Genomic DNA, 8,211 nt, shown 5'->3' with positions numbered 1-8,211 from the left:
CACAGGTAGTTTAGACCAATGAAATAGCTCCACTATAATCAAATGAGGTATAAGATAGTCTCAAACAAAGTACAAAAACGTGCATATAACCAGCCAAAATATCAAAGCACAAAAGCTTTCAAATGAGAAGTTTGAATCTATTATATGAAAGCTCTTGATAAAGCTCTTGAATCTATTATATGAAAGCTTTCATAGAGCTGCTGTTTGAAGCCTATTTCTCCCTCTGCAGATCTCCAATTAAAATCTTCACCATTCAGAATGAATAAAAAGATGAGAAGAATCTGCAGTCCAAATTTCATATTGATCCAACGGTAAAATAATGAGATACTGCTGTTCAAATATTACTGTTCTGTGTAAAAATGAAAAACCTATTTTCTCTCTTGCGAAGCCAATTTCTCTCACTAGAAACTTCCAGTCAACATTTCCATCGTCCAGAATGAAGAATAAGATAAGAGGAACACTCAGTTCAAATTTCAAATAGATCCAACGGTGAACGAATGAGAAACTGCCATTGGAAATTTATTGATTTGCATAAAAACGGAAATTCTATTTTTTCCTTTTCTCTCTCACTTTGGTAGCTACACTCTCTCTCTCTTAAAAGACCTCAAAAAATCTGAATTAGGGTTGTGACACTAGGGTGCAAGAATACACCTCCAAAAAGTTGGGCTTGGGCCTCACAAAAGAGAGAAAAACCCAACATTAATGTCCCAACAAGAGACTTATCAACAGTTCGGGAGCGCTCTTCCACAAGTTTCATAAATTCTTTAGCATTTTCAGACTTGGAAAGAACTGACTTGATGCTGTTTGTATGCTCATCCGCATGAACATAAGACTAAGTCTGTTTGATTTTTTTCAATCTTTATAATGAGTTTTTTCTTCGTTGCTACTAAGAACAGTAATAGCAGCAGGTTTTTGAACTTGAAGTGCTAAATCAAGATCCAAGATATTAAGGTGAAATTGGACTTATTCATATCAATAAGAAAAATTCAACCCATTAAAAATTGGAACAGACGTAGCATGTGAATGCAATACGAAAAAAAGAATTGCTGCAATTAACATATACGCAATATTAACACTTTGGGTTATAAGATAACACATTATTCAGATTCAAAGAGCATTCATGAAAATATTTAAAGTATATTAATATTTTCTTTTGAATGATATATCAATATACAATAACACAATGATGCTAATAAAATTTAACTTTATTTAATAAAGATATATGCACCAATTAAAAATATTTAATATCTTTTGGTATTTAAGTACTAATAATAGTATACATATATTCTAATCATGTTCATTAATTATAAGATTAACTAATCAACCTTTTGAATGATCTTTAAATATTTTATAACAATGAACTTTAATTAATATATAAATAATTATCATTTAACATCTGTTTTATATATAATTGACACAAAATTATAAATATGAAATTAACTAAAATTTTTAGATTTGATCATTTTAGTAATTAACAAATCTCAAAATTTTAATATAGTGATTTTTTTTATGAAAATTAAAAAAATAAAAAATAAAAAAACAAAACCATATTGCATATACATTTATTTAATAAATATAACTACTAAAGAAAGCAAAAGCTGTTCATAATGGTCAATTATATGTCTGAACAAGATAGGCAAGCATAAAGTATAGCGTAACTTCACGAAACTAATACGCAATGCCTGGATCATTTATAGAATTATATATATACGTGCAAACATTGTAATACATTATATATATATATAATTAATGTATGTATGTAAACATTGTAATCTATTATAAACATATAAATATCTTGTAATGAACAATCATGCGCGAAAACATATAAGTTCAAAATATATTTAAAAGTTTCAGTAACTACAAATTTCATTTTACATTAATTTTGTAGTAAAATTTTTTTGTTTATGGACGATCACAAATTTATGAAAGCTCTTGATACCACATGTAAAACTTAATATTTTTATAAAGTTATCGCTCACATAAAAAATTTTAAAATTTATTATTATCACAAATAAAAATGAGAAGAGTTACTAATCTTGATTCATAATAATAACAGTATTAAAAAAATTATTTTGTCTATTCATTTGTCTTCTTTAATTTTTTTCAATTAAATTATTGACCAACTTTTATTAAATTAGTTACATTTTAAAAAATAATTATGCAACTTCTTTTATTTTATTATTTAATTAAATATTTATTAAACTAATAAAATAAAACACATCACACACATGAGATATTATATAATAATTACGACTTATTTATATGTACTCTTGTGTACTCCTATATACTCTATGTACTCTGACAATAATTACAAATAAGTAAAACTATACAAACTAAGACAAAATTATTAATTTCTTCTTCTTTATATTATAATTGTATTATGTAACTTATTTTATCTTTTTGTTCCCTAAGTATCGTGTATGCAGCATGCATTGTTAGGTGCTGTCGAAGTTTCGAGGGAATATTTGGAGATTACAACAACAGCCCAAACTACTAAAATGCAATTGTCAGTAACAAATGTGGTAGATTCATAAAGAAATTTATCTGTGGATTATAAATTTAATTGTTGAGTCATCTACAAAATTTTTTACATTAAAGAAGAAACGAATGTTTATAAGACATTGGTGTTCTAATTTTTATGTTTTTTTGTCTGTTTTATTTATAATGTAATATCTTTTATAATTTATTTCTATTTAGTTTTATCTTCAGATTGAAACAGGACTTTCTGGATTGTTATTGTTATATGATGAAAGAATGATTATAAGAGAACAATTATTAAAAAAAACTTTTCAATATAGATATTTACCTTTTATACTTTTACTACAATACTTTTAACCAATATCAGGCATACTCAAGTCTGTTATGCTATTTTAATATAATACTCCTCTTTTTCTGGGTTTTTTCTCTTATAAATTAAAAAAATTAATGAGACCTTAATTTCAATAAATATTATCATAATCTGGGGAGTACATAGGAGTACACGAAAATAAACAGTATTGATGTAATAGAAATGATGTTCTCTAATACCTTAATTTAAAAAAAAATTAGTTTGATTTAATTTAAATAAAAACAAATTTATTAATCCTACTCTTAATGTTCATCCTACTAATCTATTTGGTTTGGCCTCAATCTTCTTTAATAATAGAGATAAGTGTAAGAGGAAGTGATTATTAATTTACATTTGAATAACCTTGTACTCCAAGCTACAAACATAACTTATCACTTTGGTTCTTTAAATCAATTTTTATTTGCAATTTTTTTGCTAATGAAGTGTTAAGAAAACAAAGTGATAAAGAAAAAGAGATATGAATGTGATGAACATGATGGAAAAAGATGAGATCAATGTATGATGCTTATTTATTCACACTAATGTCAATCTATTAAAGTTCAGCTCTCCTCTTAAATACAACTTTTGATTCGTTGACCAATTATTCACTTTTGCTGTATAACCATGGCATACTTTATACATTTTTATCATACTAGGGATTAATCCGCGGCTAGTACTGAATTTTTATCGTACTAGAGACTGAATTTTTATGTTAAACTATAATAGTGTAGATTTTAAATTGAAGGATAATTGCCTAAATCTTGTTTGTTTACACTTTATTTGCCAAAAAAAAGAACAACAATTCTAGATACAAATATTCATGACAGAAAAAAAATTAGTAAATAAGCAATAATCCATGTTTAAAGGGTAGTTTAGCATCAATATAAAATTTAAAGGATAGTTTAGCATCACATGGAGTTAATATCATTCTAATTATGAAGACTTTTTTACTAATATTGTTTTTTCGATGACACTTGCTTCAAAAATTTTGTTGTCCAGTATTATAATTACTAATCTAATTCCACTATAAAGACCCATTGAATGATTAATATTTTGAATCAATATGATAGGACATCCTTCTTCAAAGTAAAGCTCATGATTTTAGCGCCCCCGGAGATTTTATAGTTGGCAAAAATTTTAGTGTGTGGATACTAGTTATTATTTTATAGGGTTAATATTTTTATTAAAATTTGACTAGTATTTAATTAATAAAAAAAATGAGTAATTTTATACCATTAAATATAATTTTATAATATTAAAAATATTAATAATAATTAAATGGTAACTATAAATCACAAAATCTATTTGTTGCTTAGTATTCCTCTATTTTAATTTCATTGTTATTCAAAGAGCATGTAATCATTCACCTGGTCAACAACTTAATAGATGGAGTTAGAATAGATCTTACAAATGACTCAAATTTGTAGGGTCTTTGAGATAATCATTATGACTCAAATTTCTACCGTGAAACACTGACTAATTGCATAATTATTACCTCTTACGAACTACAAATCCTGAACTACACGGCTACTCAGTCTTCCTAACTTAACAAATTTAGCGCAAACATATTTAACTTCAATAACTTAAACTATAATCTACCAAAGTCCATGCCACACTATTTAACAGTTTCATATCACTCCAATTACTACTATTATAATTATCATCATTATTTTAATAATTATTATTATCAGCAATAATATTCTTATCATTGTACTTTTTGCTACTCTAAATCTAATTCTTCCTGTATTCACTTATATTTCCATAAGCACTGTTTTTTTTTATAACAACAATCTTATCTACCCAAAAAATCCAAACAATCTTTTCTTGAGTTAACCCTAGATATTTTTAATCTATTGGGCTCCAAAACTATGAATTGAAACCTTACCCACATTGCTAAAAAAATCACTTCAGCCCAACAAAAACATCCCAAGAGAGAAATCATCATCATTAACATAAATTCTGCTAAATGCTAATCACGACAAGAACACAGTACATGTGTTTCGTCCAGCTTCCTCCACGTCCTTTCATCACAGGTAGAAAGAGAAAGCCTCCATTAACCGGATCTCCATGCCTTTATTCAAAGAGAATTATATATTCAATTTATTTATTAGTTTTGATTTGGTTTTGGTTTAATCAGTGTTAATCGAAAAATATTTTCGATTAGAATAAACTAATTCGAAATGTTGAAAAGATATTAAAATGAAAGTAAAAGTCAAAATGACACATGTATAGATATTTATTAAAAGATATTTTACATGGACTCGACTTAGACAGCTTGAGAAATCGAATAAGTATTCGATTGAAGAGTCAAATAGTTGTTCGAACGAAGGATCGGACGGTTACACTAAGTAGAGAAGTTAAAAGCTTTCACCAGGTGAGAAATTTATGGGTAACATTTATTAACAAAAGAACGGGAACGATTATCTGGGAGTGCGCACACAAGACAATACCATGCAATTAATGATTAGTTATAGAAGTAGATTATAAATATTAGCAAGTTTTAGGAAATCAAGATTGGAACTTTTCTTCAAAATATACTCAAGCACACTCACATTCCAGAAAATTTTTCTGCATTCGAATTTAATTTTTGTAGGGTTCCTTCAATTGTCTTTATCTTTTTATTTATGATTCTTGTAAAACTTTATCTTTCAAACAAATTTATCTTTCAAGTAAATTTATGTTTCAAGCAATGTTTAATTTTCGTATTCAATTTACATTTCAGTATCTTTAATTTTCATGTCCAAAGTTCTTTGATTTAATCGAAGGCATCTTTACCGCTTTCTTTAAATTTCAATGCAACCCTTTTCAATTCCAGTCGAGTTTACTTTTCGAATTCTTTGTTTTTTACTTCTTTTATTCTTTTACAAATTTTAATTTATTCTTTATTTTAATACTCGTCTAATTCGAAACATTTTGATGCACTAATAAAAAAACCGGTATCTGTAAAAGAGGAATAGGTTTGCTAATGAGTTATAGTTCAAATGTCATAGTCTCTCCCTACTCAATTAAGAGGTTGCGAGTTCGAATCTCCTATCTTTAGTATAAAAAAAAAAAAGTTTTCGCTCCTAGACTATTAAATATCGAACCACCATCGATTTACTAAAAATCGACAAAATAATTAAAAAGTTATCTTTATCTAATGCCAACCTGCTTATAAAATTGGGATTTGTAATTAAATGTGTTGGATTTGGAAACCAACATTGTTCATTCCCCTTCATTATCATGCTCTCATTCAGTCATTCTTCTATTAATATTGAAACAAACTATCGATTATTGTTACTAGCTAGAAGAGTAAATAAAAAATTAAATCAGAGTGAAAGTAAAGTTGAGCTAGTCCATCTTTTAATGAGAGTTCACAATTGGATTTGCATATTAAAAACTACTACTAATTAATTTGTGCTTCATTCACGTGGAAACATATATATAATATAATAATTAATTTGATTCGACAAATTCTTACTTCGCATGTGAATAATGTATGTGATTATTAACCTTTTCAAGTCTTGCATATATGTTTGAAGATAAACGGATTATTCAATTAAAAAACTCTCTTCCTAATTCAAAAATTTTAAACATTCATTATATCTTAATTTACTAAAGCACTAGCTTCTTTCCTAAATTCTCTACCGTCATTGCTTAGTTGCCAACTAGTTTCTATCGTTGTTGTTGGGATCCTCTACATCGCAGTTCGTCAACAAGGACCCTCATTGACGTCGCTTTCCTCCAGACTGAAAATGAACGAGGTCGTCGGGCTCCTCCTCGCCGTTGCTGCTTAGCTTGCCACACACTATCACCAGCATCGTTCATCTCTAGTGAAAATAACCACCACTTAAGAATAAAAACAATCATTTGCATACCTAATGAATTGAATATCCAGTATATTTTAATTATATATAACTAAATCCAATCCAATCCAATTAAAATAATCATCCACATAAGAATTAAAATAACTATCCACATACTTGTTAAAATGACCATCTTGATCTGGCCATTGAAATAATTTCACTAAAAAGCCGGGTTGAAAACGACGCAACGACTAAACCATGAATTTTAATGAATTATGGGCATCATTTCCAGCAACGATAGCAAGACCGGGAGTGAATTCCAATCACACACTCTACAGTCTCCAACATCAGTTACCTTCAACCTCGAATTTGGATCACCACCGCACAACCCCAGAGAAGCACAAACTACAAGACGAAAGGGTGATAGAGGCTAGGATCCCTGCGTAAAAAATGCTCCTCGCCGGTAATCTTATCATGGCTGCCATGGAGATGCATCAGCACAAGGTGTAGCGGCGCAAGGTGAGGACGTGTATTGGAGGTTATAGTGAGATTAGAAATAACACTACGTCATGTGAATGTGTTTAAATGCTAATCATAATTTTTAAAATTTTAAAATTTAAATTAAATAATTAATTAATGATCTCATTTTCAATTTAAATTTTATCTTCCCTTTTTAATCCATTATTGCTCACATTGTTCACAATTATCATTGTTTCCTTATACTTTCTCTTAAAGATATTGCCTTATTATATCAATCCCGCTAGGTGAATAATGAGAGATACGAACAACATGAATAACGGCTGCATTTCAGTCCCATTAGGCTATTAACCGTTCAATTTTACTTTCATTCTAAACCCACCACTTTTATCTAATTTCACTTTGACCTAATTACATCCCTTTCTAACCCAAACCACCTTTTTTTTTACCACAGTCAGCCGTCCATCACCTACCCCAGCATGCAGTTCCCTCACCGGCGAAAAATCTCCCAAGCGCCACTGTCTCCCGCTGTCACCAACCCCGAGTACATGTGAGCTATTCTGTATTAAGAATAAACATCCCATTTACAAAAAAAACAAACATCTCATTCTCATTAAGAACAAATCCCATTTGCATGAAAAATAAACATCCCATTTACATGAAAAATAAACATCCACACGTACGATAGAAGACGAAGTTGGACTGCTTGCAATGACGCAATGAAGGTGAGAGGAGTAGAGATAGTCACTGTGGCACAATGGAAGATGAAGTTGGGTTGCTTGTAGCGGCGCGATGGAGGCACGACGAGGTTGGGCTGCCTACAAGCTACAGCGAAGGGCGGGATGACGGCGCGATGGAAGACAAAGCTGGACTGCTTGTAGCGGCGCGACGAAGCGCGGATGCATGCGGTTGTTGCGAATGTACGAGGGAGCCGGAATGTTTGCGGTGGTTCACGAGAGACGGCGGAGAGTTGTGGGCAGTAGGAGTGGGGCGCGGTGCGGATGTGAGGGGAAGGATTTGTGGTTGTTGAAAGTCAAATTCAAAATAAGGATTATATATAATTAATTCAAAGTTTAAATTTTAAAATTAATTTTTCTTTTTTATCCTATTGTTTAGATTGTT

Source organism: Arachis duranensis, chromosome 4 (assembly GCF_000817695.3).
Source record: "Arachis duranensis cultivar V14167 chromosome 4, aradu.V14167.gnm2.J7QH, whole genome shotgun sequence".
NCBI lineage: Eukaryota > Viridiplantae > Streptophyta > Magnoliopsida > Fabales > Fabaceae > Arachis > Arachis duranensis.
The sequence above is the reverse complement of the archived record's forward strand: the minus strand, read 5'-3'. Positions refer to the sequence as shown.